The sequence below is a fragment of the Ixodes scapularis genome, unplaced genomic scaffold, assembly GCF_016920785.2.
Source record: "Ixodes scapularis isolate PalLabHiFi unplaced genomic scaffold, ASM1692078v2 PGA_scaffold0__279_contigs__length_252992795, whole genome shotgun sequence".
In the NCBI taxonomy this organism is placed as follows: Eukaryota; Metazoa; Arthropoda; class Arachnida; order Ixodida; family Ixodidae; genus Ixodes; species Ixodes scapularis.
The window spans coordinates 229,482,051-229,506,643 of record NW_024609835.1 but is presented as its reverse complement, the minus strand read 5'-3'; positions in this window follow the sequence as shown (position 1 = coordinate 229,506,643).

The following is a 24,593-nucleotide window of genomic DNA, read 5'->3' as shown; positions in this document are numbered from 1 at the left end:
ACACTGGTTCGAGAATTGTGAAACCTCAATTACATCATGGGACCAGCTGAAGGGAGAGCTCCGAGGGACGTTCGCCAGTCAGCAGGCAAGAGAGAGAGCGGAAGACCTCCTTCGGACGAGGACGCAAGGTCCCAACGAAAGCGTCACCAGCTTCGTTCAAGACGTCCTGCGTCTGAGCGCGCGTGCCGACCCTCAAGCCACCGATGACAAGAAGCTGCGAGTCCTCACGCGCGGGGTGAGGGACGATATCTTTAGGGGCCTCATCCGCAACCCGCCGACCACCGTCGAAGTGTTTGTCACGGAGGCAAAGAACATAGTGCGCGGCCTCCAAGCACGCGCCTCTTACTACCAACGAAATCCCGGCGTCGTTGCCTCCACGCTGCTTCACGACATCGGCGCCCGTACCCGGGACATCTGTGAGGTTATCGGCGACGTCGTCTGGGATGAGCTCCGGAAGTTGCTGCTTGCGGCCAGCCCTCCGGCATCCCTCTCCATCGCTGAGGCTGTCCGTGAAGAAATTCACCGGACACACCGGCCAGACATTCCCGGCACCATGGTGGCGCAAGAGGGGCCGACGCTGAGCTCCGCCGCCGTACACTCTCAACAAAAGGGTTGTCGTAGGGTACTACACTTGGGGTAGTCAGAAGCCGTCACAGATATCGCTACCCCCCCCCCCCCCCTTCGTTATACTAACAACCCCATGGGCAGTCACACGGCACGCAATCAGCAGGTAATCACAGTGAGCACCCCCAAAAGCAACATGGCGGCTAAGCGACAGTGGAGCAATACGAGCAAGGCCTAGCGAGCTGGACTGCTTTTTGCTAAAATACGATCCTCAAGTGCGTACGCCCGTTCGCTGCCTTCCGTGCGCACAAAGCACTCCGAAACGCGCCTCGAAGCACCGGCACCGCACCTAATACGAGTAGGGGCGACGATGTGAGGGGGGGGGGGGGGGGGTGGCGGCGCATACGACTGGGTTTGTCCGCGATTGCTTTCGCGAGGCCGGCTGCATTTATTTCGCAGCAAAAAACATTCAAAGAAGGAAACAAAATAGCGACAAATGGAATGATGTATTTATTGAACAGAGCATCTGCTTGCTGTGTTTGCCGCAAGTGATCCGGCGTTCTCGGTTCACAGCGGCGAGGCGAAGCATCACCGATTTAAGCGGCGTCGGTTCCGATCGTTCAACGCTCCTGCTCACCTGTTAGCATTCGTTATCCACTTTCGAATCCCTGGTAGTCCTCACCGCGTCTGTGCACGCACTTGGCGCCATTCACCGCACGGAACACCCATTCAACTGGCTATGGGACTGATCCCATCTGGACGAGAGGCCGAGAACCGAACCAGACCGAACCCTTTGTGGCTGCTACAAGGAGGATAGAGGGGTAGGAGAGGGCATGACGTCGGCCGCGTAGCGTCCCCAAGCCATGCTCCCTCGACGCCTCGCCTCTTTCTCATTTTTTTCTCCTTACTCTCCTCACTTCTCAGGCGAACGTGACCACGTCACATGACCGTAGCTAGCCTGCGTCTAGCTATGGTGTACTAGAGTACACCACAGCCTAGCCTTCGATCTGATAAAACCTACCGGACGGAGCGCGCGCAAGCCTGCAAGAGATACTCCTACAATCAACCATCCATCTCGCAGGTGACATGTCACGCGCACCAATCGCCAGAGAGATCTGCGGTCACGCTGGACACAAAACCGTTTAAACTTTTTATGACTAGGCTTCACCAATACTGCAACGTGCCCCCTCCTAGTACCTCTAACCTCCTTGGGCTGCTACGTGGAGCCATGGAACGCCTCCATGTTTTTCACTCAAATAAGTAGACAGATAAACGCGCGACTCCTTGAATTGGGCGGCGACACGCGCCACCTAACGGACAGCGCTCAAACTAAATAAAAAAAGAAACCAGCATTTCTTGCTCTGAGCGCCTCGTCAGACAATGCCGTATGCATATATCCCACGCCACACTTCACTCATACGCGACATACAGACATCACAGCATATTATACATCAACGCATTCAGAAACAGCACAAGATACAACATCACATATTGACACTCTACATTCCTATACACACGTCTAGTCGACACCACCAGCTTATATACTGCTGTATGTTATGTGACCGATTAGGATGGTGACCACTGTCATATTTTGCAAAAATACGAAAAGACTGTGCAAGATTTAGCCGCATATATTTTTTCCTCTACTGCCCTTAGGAAAGTGCTCGTAGCTCTAATGTAGGGCCATTGCAAAAGTGAACTGCAGGTTATAAAAATAAATTTGAATAGTTGCTAGACGTCACATTTTGAATAGTTTCGTTTTCTCGCTTGCCTACACTTCAAGTATACAGAAGCCTGTTTAATTAATTGTATTAATTATCGAAACCAATTTCTGCAATCACAACTTTCTGAACACACTGATGCATTTTCTTTTCTCTTTTTACATATCCAGACTGACTTTGGCGGCGGTTGGGTACACGTTAAGTACACTTAGCACGCGCAGGTGATTTTAGCGAAGCCCGCCCGCCGATCCTCCCCGAAGCGTTATTTCAGTTTTCTTCTTTTCGCTGAATATCCGTTCTACGCGCTCGCGCTCGCGCCAAGAGGACAGTGCAGAATTGCTGCTTTCGGGCCCGTGCCTTCACCTGCAACGAACGCGAAATACGTATGCTAAATTATCTAAATCCTGGTTGAGACAGTAGTGTTTGACTGCGTGCGTCTGACTGCGTTGCGGCAGCAAGAAATCAGGACATCCCTGCTGCTTATATCGCGTGCCAAGATGAATCCTTGAATTGTTTTCCACGCTTGATACGAAGCACAGACGTGCCGGTGAGTGGCTTTCGGTTCTCGACGCAACACTGTCAAACGCTAGTGTCTGAACCGGCCTTGTTTGAAGCATTTTTTTTATCGAGTATGCACGATGAAATGTGTCAAATGAACCAGAGAAGGGGAATCATGTACCTCGAGACAGAGAAATAGTGAAATACACGGACATGATCCCAGATATCTGTGTACGTTCGTCCTGTCCGGCCTCAGTGGTGGTGTTCAATGGTTCATACTTCACTGCACTTGAAAGCAAAAAAATTGGGTACGACAGGCGCGCAAGTTCGGCGGAACCGAGGAGGCCAGTTGCAACTGATCTGCACGCAGAACTGACCGATCACACCTTTATTGAGAAAACGCTCTTTACTGAACCGCACAATAAAAGACGACGAGAGTATCTCGTCCGGCGAACATTCAAGTCAACTCACGCCTGTGCGTAGCTTCCTGTGCTTTTCTTGAGATTTGGTTAAATTCCTCGAGCACGACGCCAGCTGCCAGCTGTTTATTGCTGTACATGGTAAAACCCGCGACGGAACCAAAAAGGACAACCGCGATACTTTTTATCTGCCTCGGGTTTTAGCAGGTGCCTACCAAGGTTGCCTGTACTTCTTTGTTTTCTGCCAGTTTAGGCGAAGTGAGCCACACGCTTGTTTCGACCGGTTCAAATTTGAATAAATGATAACCAACGCACAAAGAAAACAAGTTTCAAGTAGCTTTTGAGATTTTTGAAGTGATTTTTTACTATTGAACGACTGCATGCACTTGAATGTTCAATTCAAGAGTTTATAAAACGTGACTACCCTATGCTTGTCCCCTGCCAACAGGGTGCTAACTCTCAATGGCTCGAGCCCAGTGGGTAGTTAAGTAAGCGTTTGGGCTTTTTACAGCCGTCAAAACGCACGATGACGAGGGGGGTGCTCACATTTTCTTAGAGTGTAGCCCGTCGACCGCCGCCTGTTGCCTGTTAATATAAGGCGCCACCTCGACGGGAGAGTCCAACGCCGCAAAACCCTCGACGACAACAACAAATCCAGCACGTCCGCCCCAGAGAGACCCTCGCTGAGAAAAACCGACGTGGGGGGAACGGCTGACCGACGCCCGCTTTGTAACCATTGCGGGGAAGCCGACCACGTCTACCGCCGTGGCCAGTACCGGAAGCTGGGGCTGCGTGGTTTCTACCCCGAAGACCCGCGACCACGCTATGGCGAGCGACCTTGGGATATCGACCAATACCTCCGCCGGTCCCCATCCCCAGGACCGTCTGCCCGCCGCGGTTACCGATCGCCGTCACCCCACCAACCAGCATCGCCTCTACGCACGTCCGCCGTGAGAGGCAGTCGCCCGTCGCCCCTCGTTTGGGATATTAAGCGCGGCAACCCCTGGAGGCGGAGTTGCCGAAGACGACCGTCGAAAACATCCTCCACAAGCGTCGGAAGATTCCCACACTAGCGACGAGACGCATCAGAACGACGCTTCTGCGGCAGTGACTAATAACCTCGACGTAGTCATCGACACCGGAGCAGACTATTAGGTTTTAAGTGGGAAACTCTCTCGCCGCCTTGATAAAGTAATGACGCCATGGGATGGCCCGAAGATACAAACCGCCGGCGGACATCTTATCACACCACTGGGAAGGTGTACTGCGCACGTGGACATCCACGGGGAGACACATCCCGCGAAATTCGACGTCCCCTAGGACTGTTCGAGAGACGTCATCCTTGGGATGGACTTCCTCTGTGAGTACGCTGCCGTGATCGACCTTGGAGCAAACAGGTTGACGCTGTGAAAGCCCGTCCTACCTCCGGAGGGATACAAAACGACGCCAGCCGCCGTCCGAATCATTGCGGACTACGTGAACCTGCTGCCACGGTCGAGTCTTTTTGTGCCCGTCTTGACCAAAGCAGCTGCCCGCGGGAAAGTCCTTCTGGAAGGCAACATCCAACTGCTTCTCGGAAGAGGAATAGGCGTCGCAAGGGGCGTAGCGGAGCTGCAGGATGGACGTATTGTGGTCCTCGTGACTAACTTTCGACCGGAGGCGCAGCACCTCACTAAAGGTGCGTTGTAGGACACATCGAGGAATTCCGGGCCGACGCCGAAATCGCCATGATCTCCGACAAGACCTCGCCATGTCAGCCTTACAGTACACCACCGCCGCAGCTGGACCTCAACACCAAGCTCTATGCCACGGAACGACGACAGCTCGGAGACCTCCTCGCCGAGTTCGGCGACTGCTTTGCGACGACGTCGAGGGTGCGCCAGACAACAGTTGCGAAACATCGCATCGTTACCAACGAAAATTCGCTAGCTGCCTGTGCACCGCCCATCGCACCGGGTCTCCTCAAAAGAACGAGAGGCCATTCATAAACAGGTACAAGAGATGCTGAACGACGACATCATTCAGCCTTCGATCAGCCCGTGGGCTTCTCCAGTCGTACTGGTTAAAAAGAAGGACGGAACGCTACGATTCTGCGTTGACTACCGGCGGCTCAACGCGGTCACCAAGAAAGACGTCTATCCGCTCCCCCGCATCGACGACGCGCTGGACCGGCTGCGCCACCCCCACACTTTTTGTCAATGGACCTTAGCAGTGGCTACTGGCAGATTGAAGTCGACGAATGAGACCGAGAAAAGACTGCCTTCGTCAGGCCCGACGGACTCTATGAGTTCAAGGTGGTGCACTTCGGACTGTGTACGGCGCCGGCATCGTTCCAATGTGTCACAGACACCGCCCTGGCAGGCCTCAACTGGTAGAGCTGTCTCGTTTTTCTTGACGACGTTGTGATATTCTCGACCAACTTCGACGAGCGCTTGCGCCGCCTTCGTGCCGTTCTTGAGGCCATCAGGACCGCAAAACTCACCCTTAAGCCGACGAAGTGGCTGTTCGCCTACGCCGAACTGAACTTCCTAGGCCACGTTGTGAGCAACGAAGGTGCAAGTCCTGATCTTGAGAAGTCTTGCGCCGTAGCGGCATTTCCACCGCGCACTGACAAAAAGGTGGTCTGAGGATTCCTGAGACTTTGCACGTACTACCGGCGATTCGTTCAAGATTTTGCAAAGCTTTCTGCGGCGCTCTCGCACTTCACGAACAACTCTGTGAACTTCGAATGGGGTAAAGAACAACCACAGGCGTTCGACGAGTTAAAGCGACGGCTTCAGTCACCACCGACTTTCGGCCACTTCGACCAATCAGCCTAAACGGAGGTTACCACGGACGCCAGCAACACACGCTCAGAGGCGTACTTATCCAACGACAGAGAGGGGCAGAGCGCGTTATCGCATAGGCTAGCTTGACGCTGTCGAACGCGGAACGCAATTACTTGACGACCGAGAAGGAATGTCTGGCTTTCGTCTGGGCCCCATCACGAAATTCCACCCATATTTATACGGGACTCTTTTTCGGGTGGTCACTGACCACGACGCACTGTGTTAGTTAGCGAGCCTGAAGGAACCATCGGGACGCCTCTCTCGGTGGAGCCAACCACTGCGAGAGTATTACGTGACCGTGCTCTACAAGTCAGGCCAAAAACACAGCGACACCGACTGACTGTCCAGAGCCCCGTCGAGTCGGCTACCGGCTGTGCCAAAGACGACAACGATGACGATCAGTTTCTTGGCGTAGTGAGGAGTCACGGCATGGCACCGCTTCAGTGGGACGATCCTGAGCTGCTCGCACTGATCGATCACTGGGAGGGACAAGGGGGTACGATTCCCTGAGTCTTCTCACGTGACCTGCCAAGATTCGCCGTCCGGAGAGGTATCCTCTAAAAATAGATCTTCGGGGACAGCCACTCGACGTGGCTCCTGGTGATTCCCACTAGCCTTCGAGAAGAGGTCTTCGAAGTCTGCCATGACGACCCAACATCTGGTCACCTTGGGTAAAGCAGGACTCTTGCACGAATCCGAGAAAAATACTACTGACCCAAGCTCCCGAAGACTGTACGCCTCTACGTCCGTTCGTGCCGCGAATGCCAACGACGCAAGAAACCACCAACGAAGCCGGCAGGTACCCTGCAACCAATCGCGCCCCCGACTGCACCGTTCCAGCAGGTTGGAATAGATCTTCTTGGACCTTTCCCTCCGTCGACACCTGGAAACTGCAGGAAAATCGTGGCAACTGATTATCTCACCAGGTATGCCGAGACAAAAGCAATCCCGTCGGGAACCGCCGTGCAAGTAGACAAGTTCTTCGTTGAATCTATCGTCCTCCGAGACGGCGCTCCCCAAGTCCTGATTACGGACCGAAGCTCCTCGTTCATGGCGCAACTGACACAAGAGATACGCCGCCTGAGCCACACCGACCACCGCCGGACCATGGCATATCATCCGCAGACCAACGGGCTGACGGAGCGACTAAACAAGACCATCGCCGACATGATCTCGATGTCCATTGACGTGGAACACAAGACATGGGATGAAGTGTTGCCCTACGTCACGTTTACGTACAACACGGCGATTAAAGAAACCACTGGCATGACACGTTTTCAACTGGTGCAAGGCAGAAAGGTGACGAAGATGCTCGACGCCATGCTGCCCCCCCGATCCGACGGACGACGGCACCGACGACGCCCAGCTGGTCACCCAACGAGCAGAAGAGGTACGCCAGCTAGCCCGCCTTCGCATAAAGGACCAGCAACGTGTCGACGCTGGCCGGTACAACCTTCGCTAGCGCGACGTAGAGTTCAAGCACGAAGACAGTGTGTGGGTATGTACACCCAATCGCCGCCGCGGCCTCAGCGAGAAACTGCTAAATCGCTGCTTTGTCCCCTACAAGCTCATTCGCGGCCTTGGGGACTTTAACTACGAGGTGCTCCCCGACGGAACCCGACCATCAGGACGCTGCCAGCCACGACCCGAAGTCGTCCACGTAGTTCGACTTAAGCCGTCCTAGGCGCGTTAGGATTGTGACCCGGCATGTTTATTTTGTTTCACCGTAAATATTTTAGCCAATTCCTTTTTCCTTTTGCATCGCATCGGGACGATGCACTTTTAAAAAAGAGGAATGATGCCGCCCGCAGGGCCGAGAAAGCAACGCTCGATCACGGACTTCTAGAAGGTTCGTGTTCGTTCTCGCACCCGACGTAGTTTTCCCTCTGCTTTCTTTTTCTCGAAAATGCCAGTTCATCCTCACCCCGAGCGCGCGACGCTCGAACATTTTTTGCCGAACTTTCGAGACAGCGACGCACAGTAGATAAGCAGCTACCCGCGACCTTGCCGAGTCAGTCTCGCTCCCGCTCTCTGTCAAGCCGCCGAATCGAACGCCCGCTTTTCTGCTGCTTCGACGCTCTTTATTTACTTATTTTGTTTGGCACAAGTTCGCCAATAAAGCCTTTATTTTCAGTTCGCGGTTCGTCTTCTCGTCACCTTCAATCGTGACAATAGTTTACCTTCCTCCTCGGTAAACATCCTACACATATCGCTGCCATAGTTCTGGGTGATCTAGTTTCGGTTTCTATTTCGAGCAGTGAAAATTTTTGGCTTTATAAATATATTTGTGACACTGTAGCAAACTACTCACTAAGTAGACTCCCGACACACTATTAAATTACCTGGCAAAAAATACATCATTATGAGGGGGTTACTCTCCCTTTAAGTGACATTCTGCCGACTGTCGCTGCAGTAACCAGCGACCGTACGTGACGAGTGATAGTTAGCCCGGCATGTTTAGTCCACAGTCGACAGTCAGGAGCGTGTCATATTTAGTCCGCATACGATTGTCGGCGCCAAGCCCCGATTTATGTCCAGCATACTTAATCCACAGGAGACTGTCGTGTGCCATCACGCTTAATCCGCAAGAGACCATTGGCGGTGAATTCTGCCCCGGTAAAGGGGGGGGGGGGGGGGGGGGGGGGCTAATTTAGTGCGCATCAACATAGTGCGCTTCGCTTTTAGTGCCATTTGTGTAGTGTGCCAAACGGCTCCTTCGTGAAGAACATGCTCGACGTCATGTGAGTTTGCTCCTTCTTTATCTTAAGTTTCTTTTTCGCGGCCTGTGATGATTGATCATAATCATTCAATTAGCGTAAGCATCGTCAATTAACGTAACAACGTCTTTAAATGTGCCGTTTTTAAATATAATAAATATGTCTGATGCATTTACGAATTTCCTATAAAAGTTTTTATGTTTAATAGTACTTCCCACATCGTTAATGTCATCATTTCTCAGAACACTGTGAATGGCGCGTTCACACTTGCGAAATACGCACTCGCGGCGACTGGATTCGCGCGCCGAAAAAAGATCGGGCCGTTCACATTTGTTGCCGCCTGCGGAGTGCGCGGCGCGAGCTGTGCAGCGCGTCCCGAACAGACGAGAGCCGACGAGAGCTCCCAAACTTCCTCCTTGCCCGCGCGCGTCTCGTCGCCTTCGTCTACAGCTCGTCAGCGCTGATTTGACGTCAGCAAGCACCACTTCTCCCGTACGCTCTGATTGGCTTGCGGCGAGAGACACCTTTTCTCCGGAGATGAAAATTGGTCCCAGAGCGATCTTGCTATCCGCAGGAAATTCTGCCTGCTTTCGAGGCCGGGCGTGAGAATTCTCGCGGATTTCGCCGCCGGATCGCAAGTGTGACCGAGGCATAATTTATCCCGTGTGGCACCGAAACACTTCAAGTGACGTTCAGTGAGTTGAAGTGCACTTGGTTGAAGTGCACTAAATTAGTCTGCCTGACAGTGTTATTATATTTAGCCCGCAGGCGACTGTCGGCGGCAAGGAATGCTTACTCCACCATAGTTAGTGCGCAGGTAACCGGCGGCGGTGGCAAGTCATGAGTCAAGGCGAGCATAGTAACGGCCTGTGCAAATGTATTTGCCGATTTCGGCAAAAAGAAAAAAAAATACGTGATGCGGTCAGTCTAGAGCTGGACTTGGTTTGCACGCATCCACAACACGGACCATGGCGGAACACGGCCGAACTGGATCAGCGCGGCCGATTGAGTGACGTCGACGAATGACGTCGAGCTGCGGTCAACCAGTGAAACCGGCTTTCTAGTACGCCTCTCTGCCTGCCTTGTTCCGGGTCGGAATTCCCCGAGAGAGCAATAAACTTTTCACCCTCTCCAATCTCTTCCCGCAAGTTTATGATTGGTTGTCTCTAGTGGTTTCGACAATCCCATGCCACAAGACCGGCCAAGCAAGGCGTGCATAAAAAATCAGAAGGCATCGTAACAAAACGTAATGTTCCCTCCTCTCCGAACCGGTTTCCTTGCCGAAATACAATGGTAGATCCGACAGCCGTCTTCGGTTTGCACCGGGCTTTAATCGTCAAGCGACTGTCGGTTGGGCTAACATTCTCCACTGACGACTTTCTGTGGAGAGTCATGTCCAGTTTACATACTTAGTCCATAACCGGCCGTCGACGGCGAATTTCAAGTTATAACCAGGATACTCAGTCTGCAGGCAACACTCGCCAGGATTAAGTGCCACCTAGCCTATCATAGATAGTCTGCAGGCGACCGTCGGCGGCGAGTCGTTCTTGGTCACGCTCCCTTGTTCCGCAGACGACTGTTGCCGAGAAGTCCTGCTTAGACCATCAGACTTAATCCGCAGTAGAATGTCGGTGGTGAGTCAGACTTAGGGCCGGTTGCACCAACGTCGCTTAGCGCAAAGCGGAGCTTAGCCGGGAACCTAAGCTTGGTTTCGGTTTCGTTCGGTTGCACCAAACTCGCTTATCGCTAAACCTAGCACTAAACTACGCTTAACTTAAGCGCTCAACATTGGGCGCTTTGCTTCTGGTTGTTTCTTAATCCTGGATTAAAAACATGGCGGCTGGTTTGTCACGGTCGACGCGGTGGACGAAATTGGTTGTGCAAAGTGTTTTAGGCTACATCAGCGTGAAAGTCTCGACAAAATGACTTTGAATTGTGACAAGGATGCAAAATATTGTCGTGTGAAGTGTTTATCGACCCCTGTTTTCAAGTTGGCTCTCCACTTTCAGGGCGTGTTAGCCCTAACCGAGAAACGTACGGAGCTGTGGGGCTCACGTCTGTATTCCCGCTGGTTCTTCTGTCAACGAGCTTATTCGTATGTACTTACTAATTTTCGCATAGCTGTAACGTATTGTTATTTACCACCTTGTTTATTTACACTTGCAGCGCGTATCCTTCAATCTGATCAGCGCGTTGAATAGTGGCAGTACATGATCTCGGCGATCAGCTGATTGTCGACACCTCTGCCGTTTGCATTAGATTGCGGCGCTTTTAAGTAATAAAACAGCGAAAATTCAATTTCTTTCGTTTTCTGAGTTTTGAGACAATCTTCAGTGAATTTTCCTAATCTGGCGAGTAGAATCTTGGCTTCAGAAAACTGTATCGTTCCATAACTGTAACTTTTTTGGTGATCGCATTTTTTTTATATACTTTGCTTTATATTTTTCATTCGTTTCCCGAGAACGAGATACTGTTGTTTCCGAGTTGTGCTCTGTGATGGTGTTTTCCCTTTACTTTTGTCGTTTGTTGTCATTGTGACGATGGTTGAGACTATATACCGGAACACGTTTTCAATAAAATTCAGTTGAAAGTTGCGCCTTGTTGTGTCCTGCGTAACTTTTTTGGTGATCGCGATTTTTTAGGAATATTTTGCTTATATCTTTCATTCGTGGTGACGACAAATCGTAACGACTACTATGTTAGATTCGTTCATTGCTGTATCGGGGCAGGTTGGGGCAGGTGATGCGAAGAGACGACCGTTCTTATCGGCCCGATGTGATGTACTAGTGGGAGTTTTTTTTTTTTTTTTTTTTTTTCTGAACTCGATAGTGTGAAACTGAAGTCCGTTTGAGGCTGCAGCGGATGTTCAACGACGGTACAGTGCAGTTCTGTCACCTTGCTGATAGCAACGAGTACCGTCGATGCAAGGACTCTTGACCTGGCCTCTCGACGACTTTTATTCGAAGATTTCCGGGCATTTCCGCAGCTGCCGTGGCGAGTTCGTCACTGTTTTGAACTTCATCGGTCTCAGGCTTGACTTGGTTTTAGTAGTCATCTTACCTGCCTACTTATATCCATGATGTTTTGGCTTCAGCGATGTAGCGAGTAGAGTGTCCTTCTCGCGTTCGGTGAGATTTGGGGCCCCCGATGGCTCCTTCGCCTCAAAATGTGAGCACGAAAACTACTACCACTGTCAAAATATCCTGTTATCAACCGATATTAAACACACAATCAAAGATGTAAAGAGCGTTCGTGTTTATTTGAAGCTTTGACTTCTGTTATTGAAAGTTAAACGAAAAAATGATTGAATTTGGAGGCCTTTAATTTGTTACTCACCGAAGAAATACAGCGAAAAGCAGACGCCGACGACGACTACTACGGCAGTTTTTCTTTTTTTTTTTTTGTTTACATCACGTCATTTTTCTCCGCCAATCGTATTCGTCGCTCTGAGCGTTCCCTAGTTTGCTCTGTTTGTCCCTAGATTCCCTACGCAAATCCAGCGTTTAGCTAGGGGCGCGTCTGTAAAGCCGGCTTAACGTTGGTGCAACCGGAATTTAAACCCGTGCTTACCTAAGCTCGGTTTAGGGCGCTAAGCCGGCTTAGGAAAGCGCCGATTTGGGTTAAGGTAAGCGGCGTTGGTGCAACCGGCCCTTAGTTTAGTAGACTTAGGGCCGGTTGCACCAACGTCGCTTATCTTAACCCAAAGCGGCGCTTTCCTAAGCCGGTTTAGCGCCCTAAACCGAGCTTAGGTAAGCACGGGTTTAAATTCCGGTTGCACCAACGTTAAGCCGGCTTTACAGACGCGCCCCTAGCTAAACGCTGGATTTGCGTAGGGAATGTAGGGACAAACAGAGCAAACTAGGGAACGCTCAGAGCGACGAATACGATTGGCTGAGGAGAATCACGTGATGTAAACAAAAAAAAAAAAAAAAAAAAAAACTGCCGTAGTAGTTGTTGTCGGCGTCTGCTTTTCGCTGTATTTCTTCGGTGAGTAACAAATTAAAGGTCTCCAAATTCAATCATTTTTTCGTTTAACTTTCAATAACAGAAGTCAAAGCTTCAAATAAACACGAATGCTCTCTACATCTGTGATTGTGTGTTTAATATCGGTTGATAACAGGATATTTTGACAGTGGTAGTAGTTTTCGTGCTCACATTTTGAGGCGAAGGAGCCATCGGGGGCCCCAAATCTCACCGAACGCGAGAAGGACACTCTACTCGCTACATCGCTGAAGACAAAACATCATGGATATAAGTAGGCAGGTAAGATGACTACTAAAACCAAGTCAAGCCTGAGACCGATGAAGTTCAAAACAGTGACGAACTCGCCACGGCAGCTGCGAAAATGCCCGGAAATCGTCGAATAGAAGTCGTCGAGAGGTCAGGTCACGAGACCTTGCATCGACGGTACTCGTTGCTATCAGCAAGGTGACAGAACTGCACTGTACCGTCGTTGAACATCCGCTGCAGCCTCAAACGGACTTCAGTTTCACACTGTCGAGTTCAGAAAAAAAAACAAAAAAAAACTCCCACTAGTACATCACATCGTGCCGATAAGAACGGTCGTCTCTTCGCATCACCTGCCCCAGCCTGCCCCGATACAGCAATGCACGAATCTAACATAGTAGTCGTTACGATTTGTCGTCGCCACGAATGAAAAATATAAAGCAAAATATTCCTAAAAAATCACGATCACCAAAAAAGTTACGGAGGACACAACAAGGCGCAACTTTCAACTGAATTTTATTGAAAACGTGTTCCGGTATATAGTCTCAACCATCGTCACAATGACAACAAACGACAAAAGTAAAGGGAAAACACCATCACAGAGCACAACTCGGAAACAACAGTATCTCGTTCTCGGGAAACGAATGAAAGATATAAAGCAAAGTATATAAAAAAAAATGCGATCACCAAAAAAGTTACAGTTATGGAACGATACAGTTTTCTGAAGCCAAGATTCTACTCGCGAGATTAGAAAAATTCACTGAAGATTGTCTCAAAACTCAGAAAACGAAAGAAATTGAATTTTCGCTGTTTTATTACTTAAAAGCGCCGCAATCTAATGCAAACGGCAGAGGTGTCGACAATCAGCTGATCGCCGAGATCATGTACTGCCACTATTCAACGCGCTGATCAGATTGACGGATACGCGCTGCAAGTGTAGATAAACAAGGTGGTAAATAACAATACGTTACAGCTATGCGAAAATTAGTAAGTACATACGAATAAGCCCGTTGACAGAAGAACCAACGGGAATACAGACGTGAGCCCCACAGCTCCGTACGTTTCTCGGTTAGGGCTAACACGCCCTGAAAGTGGAGAGCCAACTTGAAAACAGGGGTCGATCAACACTTCACGAGACAATATTTTGCATCCTTGTCACAATCGAAAGTCATTTTGTCGAAACTTTCACGCTGATGTAGCCTAAAACACTTTGCACAACCAATTTCGTCCACCGCGTCGACCGCGACAAACCAGCCGCCATGTTTTTAATCCAGGATTAAGAAACAACCAGAAGCAAAGCGCCCAATGTTGAGCGCTTAAGTTAAGCGTAGTTTAGTGCTAGGTTTAGCGATAAGCGAGTTTGGTGCAACCGAACGAAACCGAAACTAAGCTTAAGTTCCCGGCTAAGCTCCGCTTTGCGCTAAGCGACGTTGGTGCAACCGGCCCTTAGTCAGCTAGCAAAAGTTAGTTCCAACAGCTGGCTCGCAAACGAGAAAGCGTATCTCCGCGCGTGGACCCACATAATGGTGTAGATGGTAACCTTGCAAGAAATAATGTAGCGGTTATACGACGTCACAACTTCAGACAGCTGTCACCAGATAACCTGAAGGGGGAGATAAACCTCCATCCCTCGGGATTACAGCTACCACAATGGGATCCTCTTAATCCAGCAGCACTCAGAATTCAAGGCACTACATACGTTCACGGAAGAATCAGAACGAATGGAAGACTTCTCATTAACCCATGCTCGTGACACAACCCACTCCTTAATAAAACTAAAATTTTCTTGACCATCGTGATAAATCCATAAACAAACATAATATAGAATATCGGACGTAAACTGAACGCACGACACAATTTGTGTTCCCTTGGTTTATCAGATGGATGAAGACGAGTTCATAGTTTTGTTCTATAGCTGGCATTGGACTTTGATTTTATTTCGACGTTTTGATGTCTATGATTAGATATTGGTAACATGACTTGTGACGCAATTCACATAACCGTAATAGCTTTGCAGCTTTATTTATGAAGTAACGATCACTTCCTCCGAACTCTTGAAATGTACTTTTCCCTCGGATAATAATCAGGGGTTGCTGTTAGTTTTTTTCCAACGTGAGCAAGGGGCCACTTCGTGGTTCCTCTCGCTTAAACCGCATTCGTAGTTGCTCCTTTTGCTCGCGGTACTTCTCGCATCCGCTAGGCAGACCGTTTTCCAGACGAGGAAAAATTCCCGTAGCCGCCCAAGTAAGAGCAAAGGTAAAACCTAAAATGAGAAACAAATAAACAGATCTACCACCGATAAAGATACTAACGCCCCTTAAAAAAAGAAAAAGAAGTACGGACGAAATGTTTATTATTCAAAGTAGTATTCCGCCGGCCACAACCATTGAACGATGTCATCGATTCAGGCTGAGTTGGTGCATTCTTTTCCCAGCCTTCTTTATCCTTTGGTGGACCTCTTTGTTTTATTGTTTTTAAACGCATGCGTTTTTACCACATATGTTTGAAAATATGCATATTAATGATCCGTACTTGATCGAGTGAATCGAAGCTTTAGTAGAACGCCGGAAACCAAAATAGACAGGATTCGTATTCTGGACCTCCAAATGTCCGGTCGGGTGTGCTAAGTAGTCCGCCACTTCCACCTTCACTTACTGGCTTTTCCTCTCTGCCTTAATATAATACATAAGAAACTGACTGTACCCAATCATGGGTATTTTGGAAGCACACGCCGCCGCGTGGAATGTGGTACGACACTTTCTGTCTCGTGGTACGTAATCGTTGTGCTCCAGAAATCCTCTCACTGTTTGTCTGGTCACGTATACCTTTAATATTTGTGCTTATGAGCTATATAGACACGCTATCATCATAGTGTGCCATAATCAACAGTCACGTTTTGAATATATCGTCACGAATGACTATTGATGCGGTGATAATAACTGAGGAAACTAAATGTTTAATGGGGCGAACTTGTGCCCAGAACAAAAGGGAATAGAAGATAATAACAAACTGTGATGGCCAGCGGAGCCAAGCCACCACCAAATATTAAAAGCGATCAGCAGCCAGAGCGCGTGCCGCAGAGCGCGACCCAGAGACACGAGCCCCAATGGCGCAAGCAGTCGTGCCCGAACGCTGATCCGCTCCTGATCAATAAACCTAAATATTCGGGTGGTAGCCACCTCGTCTACGCGAATACAACACTGGCGACGAGGAACCAAGGACCAACGAAGCCTGAAACCACCGACCACAAGCCATGGCCATGCAAGGGAAGCTGGAAGCTTTCTCAGGCAAGTCATCGACATCGCGGTTTGAAAGTCTCGGATTTTACTTCGTGGCCAATTGCATCAACGCCATGGATAAGAAGCGAGCACTCCTTTTAACGCTGTGTGGCCCAGAGACTTACGAAGTGGTGTGAGCATTAGTGGCACCCAGAAAACCCGGCGAGGTTGAGTTTGACGAGCTCGTGACAATCCTTGGTGCGCACTTCGACCCTTGACCTTCAGAGCTCTATAGCCGGCTCAAATTTCAACATCGAGACCAATTGCCGGAATAATCAATAAGTAGCTACGTTGCGGCACTCAAGCAGCTAGCGGGCGACTGTAATTTCGGCATCTCGCCCTCCGCAACTACGCAAATCGCTTCGACAACTGCGCAGCTTCCAGCGTCGGGGTTACTAGCGTCGTCTCAAACATCCGGTGCTGCAGCTAGCACTCAGCAACAAGCAGTGCCACAAGTGGACACCAAACTGCCGCTGGAAGTGATGCTGCGCAACGGATTCGGCTGCGGCATCCGCGACGAACTCCTGCAACTACGCCTGTTTGCTGAGAAAGACCTAACGTTCTCCAGCGCATTGGACATGGCCGTCAGAGCAGAGAACGCCTACAAACAACAGAAAGCCATCAAGAACCAGGAGGAGCTCCAAATAAACAAGACTGTGAAAGCCGACAAGGATTCTGCTTCACACAAAGAACGTCGGTGCTACCGATGAACGGGTCGGCACGAGCCACAAGGGTGCAGAAGGCTGGGTGTCAGTACTGTAAGAAGACTGGACATATCGAAAAGACGTGTCTGAAGAAGAAGCAACAAGGCAGAGCAGGACGCAAGAAAACAAACTACAACGTTGAACCAGTGATGGAAGTCGGGAGCGAGCAGACGGGTTCTTCCAGAAGTTCATTTTATGAACTGAACAAGCTGTTTACCGGAAGGCACGTTCCCAAATTTTATGTTTCTCTCCAGATTGAGGGCAAGCCTCTTCAGTTCGAGGTTGATTCTTGCGCCGCTTGTTCACTGATTAGCGAAGAGACATTTCGCTCCACGTGGCCTTAGAATCCCCCGAAAATCACGAAGAATGACTTGGAACTTTTCACTTGGAGTGGTGAGGGTTTGAAACTTCTTGGTTCGCTTCAAGTGCATGTACGTTTCAAGTCAAAATATTATATCCTGCCGCTGCCAGTGATGAAAGGTTGCGGCTGCAACCTTTTGGGCAGAGATTGGTTCGACGCACTCCACATCAGAGTACAGGGGATCAACCTGGTGCAGCAACAAACCACGCCGCCAGAGGTGGAAGCAATCCTTCAGCGACATCCCAACGTGTTCCCGGATGAAATCTCCGGCTACATGGGACCCCCAGTGCACTTGGAACTGGAGGAAGGACCAACGCCGAAGTTTTGCAAAGCTCGCCCGGTTCTCCTCGCGTTCCGCTCAGCTGTAACGCTCGAGCTTCAGCAGCTACAGCAGCAAGGAATCATGGAACCCGTCCAGCACGCTGAATGGGCTACGCCGCTCGTACTCGGCCGGGAAAAAGAGCGGAGCTATCAGATTGTGAGGCGATTACAGGAGCGCTGTGAACGCCGCATCAAAAAAGTCAAGTTATCTGCTACCTAGGTCAGGGGAAGTCCTGTCAAACCTCAGAGGAGGGACCATCTTCTCCACAATGGACTTGTGCCAAGCGTACCAGAAGTTGAAGGTGACAGAGTCCACGGCAGCTGTCCTGACAATCAACACAATTAAAGGATTGTACAGAGTGACACGGCTGCCATTCGGAAATTGAGCAGCGCCAGCGATCTTCCAGAGGATGATGGAGACGACACTAGCTGGCATCGAAGGTATAAGCGTCTACCGTGACGACACCATTATCAGTGGAGCCGCAATAAAAGTGCATAATGAGCGTCTGTGCCAAGTTCTATCCAGGCTAGACAGCTGCGGTCTGAAACTCAAAAAAGAAAAATGCAAGTTTGCAGCTAGCGAGGCTACATTTCTGGGACACAGGATTGAAGCCGCAGGTATTCATACAACCGCTGACAAAGTGCAAGTGATCCTCAATGCTCCAGAGCCAACAGGAAGACAGGAACCGCAAGCCTTTTTGGGGTTGCTTGCGTTCTACGATCGCTTCCTCAAGAACAGGGCTACGGTCGCAGCAGACCTCTACAACCTTCTTGAAAAGGACAGGCCATGGCTCTGGACGGACAGTCACAGGGAGGCATTTCGCAAACTTAAGGAGTTGATTAAGGACTCTAACATTCTCAAGCATTATGACGACAATAGGCCCCTGCTGCTGTCTTGTGACGCGTCTCCGTACGGCAATGGAGCAGTACTCGCTCAAGAAAACCCCGATGGACGCGAAGCTCCAATCGCTTTTGCCGCCAGAACACTAACAGCCGCGGAGAAAAACTATACCCAGTTGGATAAAGAAGGGTTGGCCATCGTCTACGCTGCATGCCATTTCCATGAGTACATCGCTGGACGACAGGTCGTAATCTACACCGAACACCAACCACTTTTGGGAATTCTGGGAGGCTCGAAACTCATACCAGAAGTTCTATACCCCCGTATGCCGCGATGGTGTATAAAACTCGGTGCCTACGACTATGAACTAAGGTACAGACGAGGAAAACTACATCAAAACGCAGACGCCCTCAGCCGGCTACCTGTTCCTGCTGATATCTACGAGCCCTGCACGCCAGGTGAGATGCTGATGCTTGCAGGCCCTCGCCGATTCCGCTACTAACTCCAGAATGCATTGCAGCACTCACTCAACAAGACGAAGCCTTAGCGACTGTTTACGAGGCTGTACATCACTGCAGCGTCAAAGAGCTGAACGGTGATAACTGCAGGCAATACAAAAGTGTCTCCAAAGAACTCTCGACGCTCAACGGCTGCTTGACCAGAGGATCACAAGTGGTCATCCCCAGCGCAGCCAGAGCTCAGGTACTCGATTTACTGCATGCTGGTCATCGAAGCATGGTGACAATGAAGGCGGCTGCTCGTGGCTACGTCTTGTGGCCTGGAGTAGTCAAGGATATCGAGGATATCGAGGTGAAGGCAAGGACATGCTGCATTTGCCAACAGCACCAACGGGCACCGCCCAAGGCACCTGTCCCGGAATGGCAACGACCATCGAAGCCATGGGACACTCTACACGTCAACTTCGCCGGACCAGTGGAAGTGAAAAGGCTATTGATAGTTGTTGATGCCTTCAGCAAATGGCTCGAAGTTCGTCAAATGAACAACATCAGCTCCGGTTCGCTGATCCAAGAACTCCAAAACTTGTTTGGAACGTTCGGAGTACCACGTACGATTGTCAGCGACAACGGCACATCGTTTGTATCCGCCGAGACCGAACAATTCTCACAAAATAACGGTATTCGTCACGTAATAAGTGCTCCATACCATCTGGCGACCAATGGCCAAGCAGAAAGAATGGTGTACGAAACTAAACAGGCCTTATCTAAAGACAAGACGGGAAGCTTGTCGTGCCGGCTGGCTCGATTCCTGCTTAAAGGAGCGGTGCAACGACATTCAATTGGAATGTTTTTCACTTTACACGAGCTTACTGGCACTAGTGGGACTCAAGGATACTCGCACGCAACGCCACTGGCCGAGAAACTCCTTTGTTGCAGTGTAATTTCAAGGACAAAATCGATCATTTTCATTCAATCTCTCCTTTGCAAAATTTGATGACGTAACGTGGGTATTGAAGTATTCCCAAGTGACGATATTTGAATGCGGTTCATAGATTGGACCCGAGCATTGCGTGGGCTCTTGATTTGCGCTCGTAATAATTACAAGCTCGAGAAGCATACGGCTAGTGGCCCGTGTCCAATCGCTGCAACGACGACAGTGAGCCGAGCCATAACAATGACTGGAACTCTGCGCGTGTCTTGTGCTTTGCCAACCCCAGCGCGTGGCTATGAGCAACATTGGCGGCATATAATCGGCTCCAGATCACGTGGCCGCTTGTTCTGGCTGCGAGTTGAGGGGGTGAACGCTGATCGTTTTTCTTTAATTTGTTTTATGACTTCTATTGCGTGGGGTGAAAAACGAAGGCGTCTTTCATAGGTCATTAACGTCAGGGATCCGTTTTAAGAGGTATTTGCGCCGAGCACAAAAATTGTTGCATCGCCCCTTTAAACAGCATACCACAATCAGTCTCACGACAGGAAAGACGCCGGCTGTGCTCATGTTCGATCGAGAATTGTCAACAGCAATCACACGTCTACCACCGCAGAGAGAGCGTAGCGAGATGGGGAAGCTACACAACCAGTCACGTCTCCTAGGAAGATTTCGGTCAACAGCAATGTATCCATTAGAAACTTCAGAGGAACGCCGTTGTGGATACCAGGAACAGTAGTTAAAAGGCTCGGATTCCGTTCTTGGGTTGTGAAGACAAAGGATGGCACTGTACGAAGGCACGAAGATAATATCAGAAATTCCGCAGAAGACGCCTCAGGACAAGTGGTCACGATACCATCTTCAGCAAGAGGCATCAGCAACAGTAGCCTACAAGCTTTACCCGCGCAGTGGACAATTACGACGGTTGTGCAGCCATCAAAAAAAGAAGCACAGGAATTCACAGAAATTCATCCCTATGGGCAGATGGTTCCGCCACCTACCTATAGACCAGAACGTTAAGGAGGGCCTCCTGATATACATGGCGCCGGCACCTAGCGGGGGAAGGAATGTGATGGCCAGCCGAGCCACGCGACCACAAAATATAAAAAGCGATCTGCAGCCAGAGTGCGACCCAGAGACACGAGCCCCGACGGCTTAAGCAGTCGTGCCCGAACGCTGATCCTCTCCTGATCAATAAACCTAAGTATTCGTGTGGTAGCCGCCTAGTCTACGCGAATACAACACAAAGCGTCGCGAGCTTCGAAGTCGGCCGGACAGAAGAGTCGAACGATGGGGCGAAACTGACTTTGGCTCGCTACGCGGAGCCCCTTATGTACATGCGTGGGCTTCTGGAATAATCGGCGCAGAAAGTTCGACGCGTAGAACGTTTGGACCTCGATTTTACTCGAACACTAAATTTCACACATAAACAAAACACAGGTCTCTCCCAGGAATCAAACCCTGGCTTCTTGCGTGGGAGGCAGGCACGATAACCGTTAGGCCACGCGTGCGCTGCCTATTTGGGCAGCTGCGTGCGGCATAACCCCCCCTCCCCCCCCCCCACCCCCCTCTTTCCGACTAGAGATTCCGACATGCTCCCATGTCGGAATCTCTAGTTGCTCCGGGAAAACGGACGTCATCGTCGCCGTCGGTGCTGTCGGGAGGCGATTCGACTGGGGCCCTAGACAAACAATCGGCGTCATTATGCTTGGGGCCAGACTTCTGCACAATGGTCACGTCCAATTGTTGCAGTCGAAGGCTCCACCGAGCATGGCGTCCTCACGGGTTCTTGAGGTTGGTGAGCCAACAGAGAGCGTGGGGGTGCATTACGACGCGGAACGGGATGCGGTACAGGTACGGACAGAAGTTCGTTAACTCCCAGACGACAGTGAGACATCCCTTGTCGGTCGTTGAATAATTTTTTCTCTGCCTTGGACAGTGCCCGGCTCGCGTAAGCAATCACCCTATATGCTCCGTTTTGCCTTTGGACGAGCACAGCGCCGAGTCCGGCCTTGCTGGCGTCTGTGTGACCTTCCGTTTGCGCTGATGGATTGAAGTGTCCGAGGATTGGGGGTAGCTGGAGTCTTTCCTTCAGTTCGTTGAACGCTTGTTCTTGCTCCTCCTCCACTGGAAGTTCACGTCGTGCTTTGTCAGATGCTTGAGCGGTGCAGAAATCTTGGAAAAATCGCGAACGAAACGTCCGTACTAAGCGCACAGTCCAAGAGATCTTCGCACGGCTTTCTTGTCTGATGGCTTCGGAAATTCGGCGACAGCGGATGTCTTTGCAGGGTCGGGACTTACATTTTGATCACTCAGCACATGACCCAGGAATTTGAGCTTGCCGTAAGCGAGCCGACATTTTGACGGCTTTAGTGTTAGTCCAGCATTTTGGATAGCCTGCAGTGCGGCTCGCAAACGTCTCAGGTGCTCGTCGAAGTCGCTTGCGAATACAACGACGTCGTCGAGATAGACGAGACAGCTTTGCCATTTCAAGCCGGAAAGAACGGTGTCCATTACCCGCTGAAACGTCGTCTGTGCTGTGCACAGTCCGAAAGGCATCACTTTAAATTCGTACAGTCCGTCCGGCGTGACGAAGGCAGTCTTCTCACGATCCCGTTCGTCGACCTCAATCTGCCAGTACCCACTCTTCAGGTCCATTGACGAAAAGTATCGGGCGTGTCGCAGCCGGTCCAGAATGTCGTCAATGCGTGGCAGCGGGTAGACGTCCTTTTTTGTTACGGCGTTCAGTCGGCGATAGTCCACGCAGAACCGAAGGGTCCCGTCTTTCTTTTTCACCAGGACTACCGGTGAAGCCCACGGACTGCTTGAGGGTTGGACAATGTCGTCGTCTAGCATTTCTTGGACCTGCTTCTGGATGACTTCTCTCTCTTTCACAGAGACACGGTACGGCCACCGATGAACAGGAAGCGCGTCGTCTTCAGTAACAATCGATGTTTCGCAACGGTCGTTTGGCGCACCTTTGACCACGTGGAGTAGCATACATTGAATTCGGCGAGAATGTCACTGAGTGGCCGTTGTGGAGCAGGCAGGGTTGGGTCGATGTCAAACTGCGAGGGCGGCATTGTCTTGGGTGGCCACGAAGAGAGGTCTTCTGATATTCCGGCGATTACGGCTGAAGCGCGAGACACATGCGCGAAAAATCCATCCGATCCGACGTCCGATCCGGCAATACGACTGCCTGATCCGAAAAATTTGGTCGCTTCAGGCGTCGGATCGGCGATCCGACGTGCGTCCAACGCGCCAGATACTTTCGCACGGCGGACGGATTGTCGGATGCGTCCAGCCAATGACAGCACAGCTAGCGCGAACGTCATGATGACGCACTGGGTCTGGCGGGACGAAGCGAACCAAGCGAACGCGATAACGGGACGGGCGAGGGGAAGCCGGACGCGTGGATCCCGCCGACCCATTCGAGAAAGATGACCCCGGCAAAGAACGCACGCGCTAGCGAGAACAAGCTAATAACTTCGCTTGTGCAAGCTAAACCGTCAATCTGAGACAAGAGATCTATGAACGCGGACCTCCGCTGGAGTGCTTGGATCTCTTGGGCTGAGCCGAACGGATCGTCGTGTCGCATGCAAGGTCGGAAGCGCGTGTCTCAAACTGTCGCGTGCGGCAATTCGGAGCGGCGTTCGGACTGTCGGATCGGACGTCGGATCGGACGATTCTGTCGTCCATGTGTCTCGCGCTTGAGTCCGGGAGTTCCTTCGGCGTGACCCACGGCGGCGTCTTTCGTAAGGTGCTGAGCCTCTTGCCGAAAGCTCGTTACGAGTGCCATAAACTCTCCGTCTCGGAGCTCTGCGATGCCTCTTGCGACGCCGATCCCTCTTCCTAGAAGAAACATGGAGGCTTCCTTCGAGCAAAACGCCGCCGCAGAAAGCCTCATCGACCCCGACGGGTACGAAGACACTCGACTGCGGCGGTAAGTTCACGTGGTTTGCGAGGACTCGTACAGCGGATGACGTCGCTTTGGGTTCCTCCGGTGGTGGAGCAAGTTCTCGTAGCGTCAGCCGGCTTGCTCCGAGGTCGGTAACGGCGCCGTACTAGCAGAGAAAGTCCGTTCCGGGTATAACGTCCCTCGCACAGTCTTGCAGAACGACGAACTTTACAGGGCACGTCTCACCGTGGATTTCAACGCGAGCAGTGCACCTGCCGACAGGTGTGATAAGATGTCCGCCGGCGGTTCGTATCTGCGGTCTATCCAAGGCGTCATAACATTCCGAAGGCGACAAGAAAGTCTCCCACTCAAAACGGAGTAGTCTGCTCCGGTGTCGACGAGCGCCGTCGTGTCGTGGCCGTCGAAGATAACGTTGAGGTTTTTCGTCACTGCTGCAGAAATGTCGTTGCGGGGCGTTGCGGCGTTAGAGTGGGAGGGCTCCGACGATCTTGGAGGATCTTGGCATCGTTCGTCTTCGGCACTACCACCTCCCGGCATTGCCGCGCCTAGTTTTCCCGAAGGGAAGTGATGGGTGAGAGGCTGTCTCGGCGAGACCGGCGTAAGGGTGATGGCGAGCGTCGGGGAGACGGTGAACGTAATCCTCGGCGGCGAGACCACCCAGGGAAGGAAGAGCGGCGGAGGTATTCCTTTATGTCCCGAGGTCGCTATCAAAGACGTGGTCGAGTTTCGTTGGGCGCAAACCCTCGTAGGCCTAGCCGGCGGTAGGGGCACCGACGACAGATGTGGTTCGCTTCACCGCAGTGGTAGCA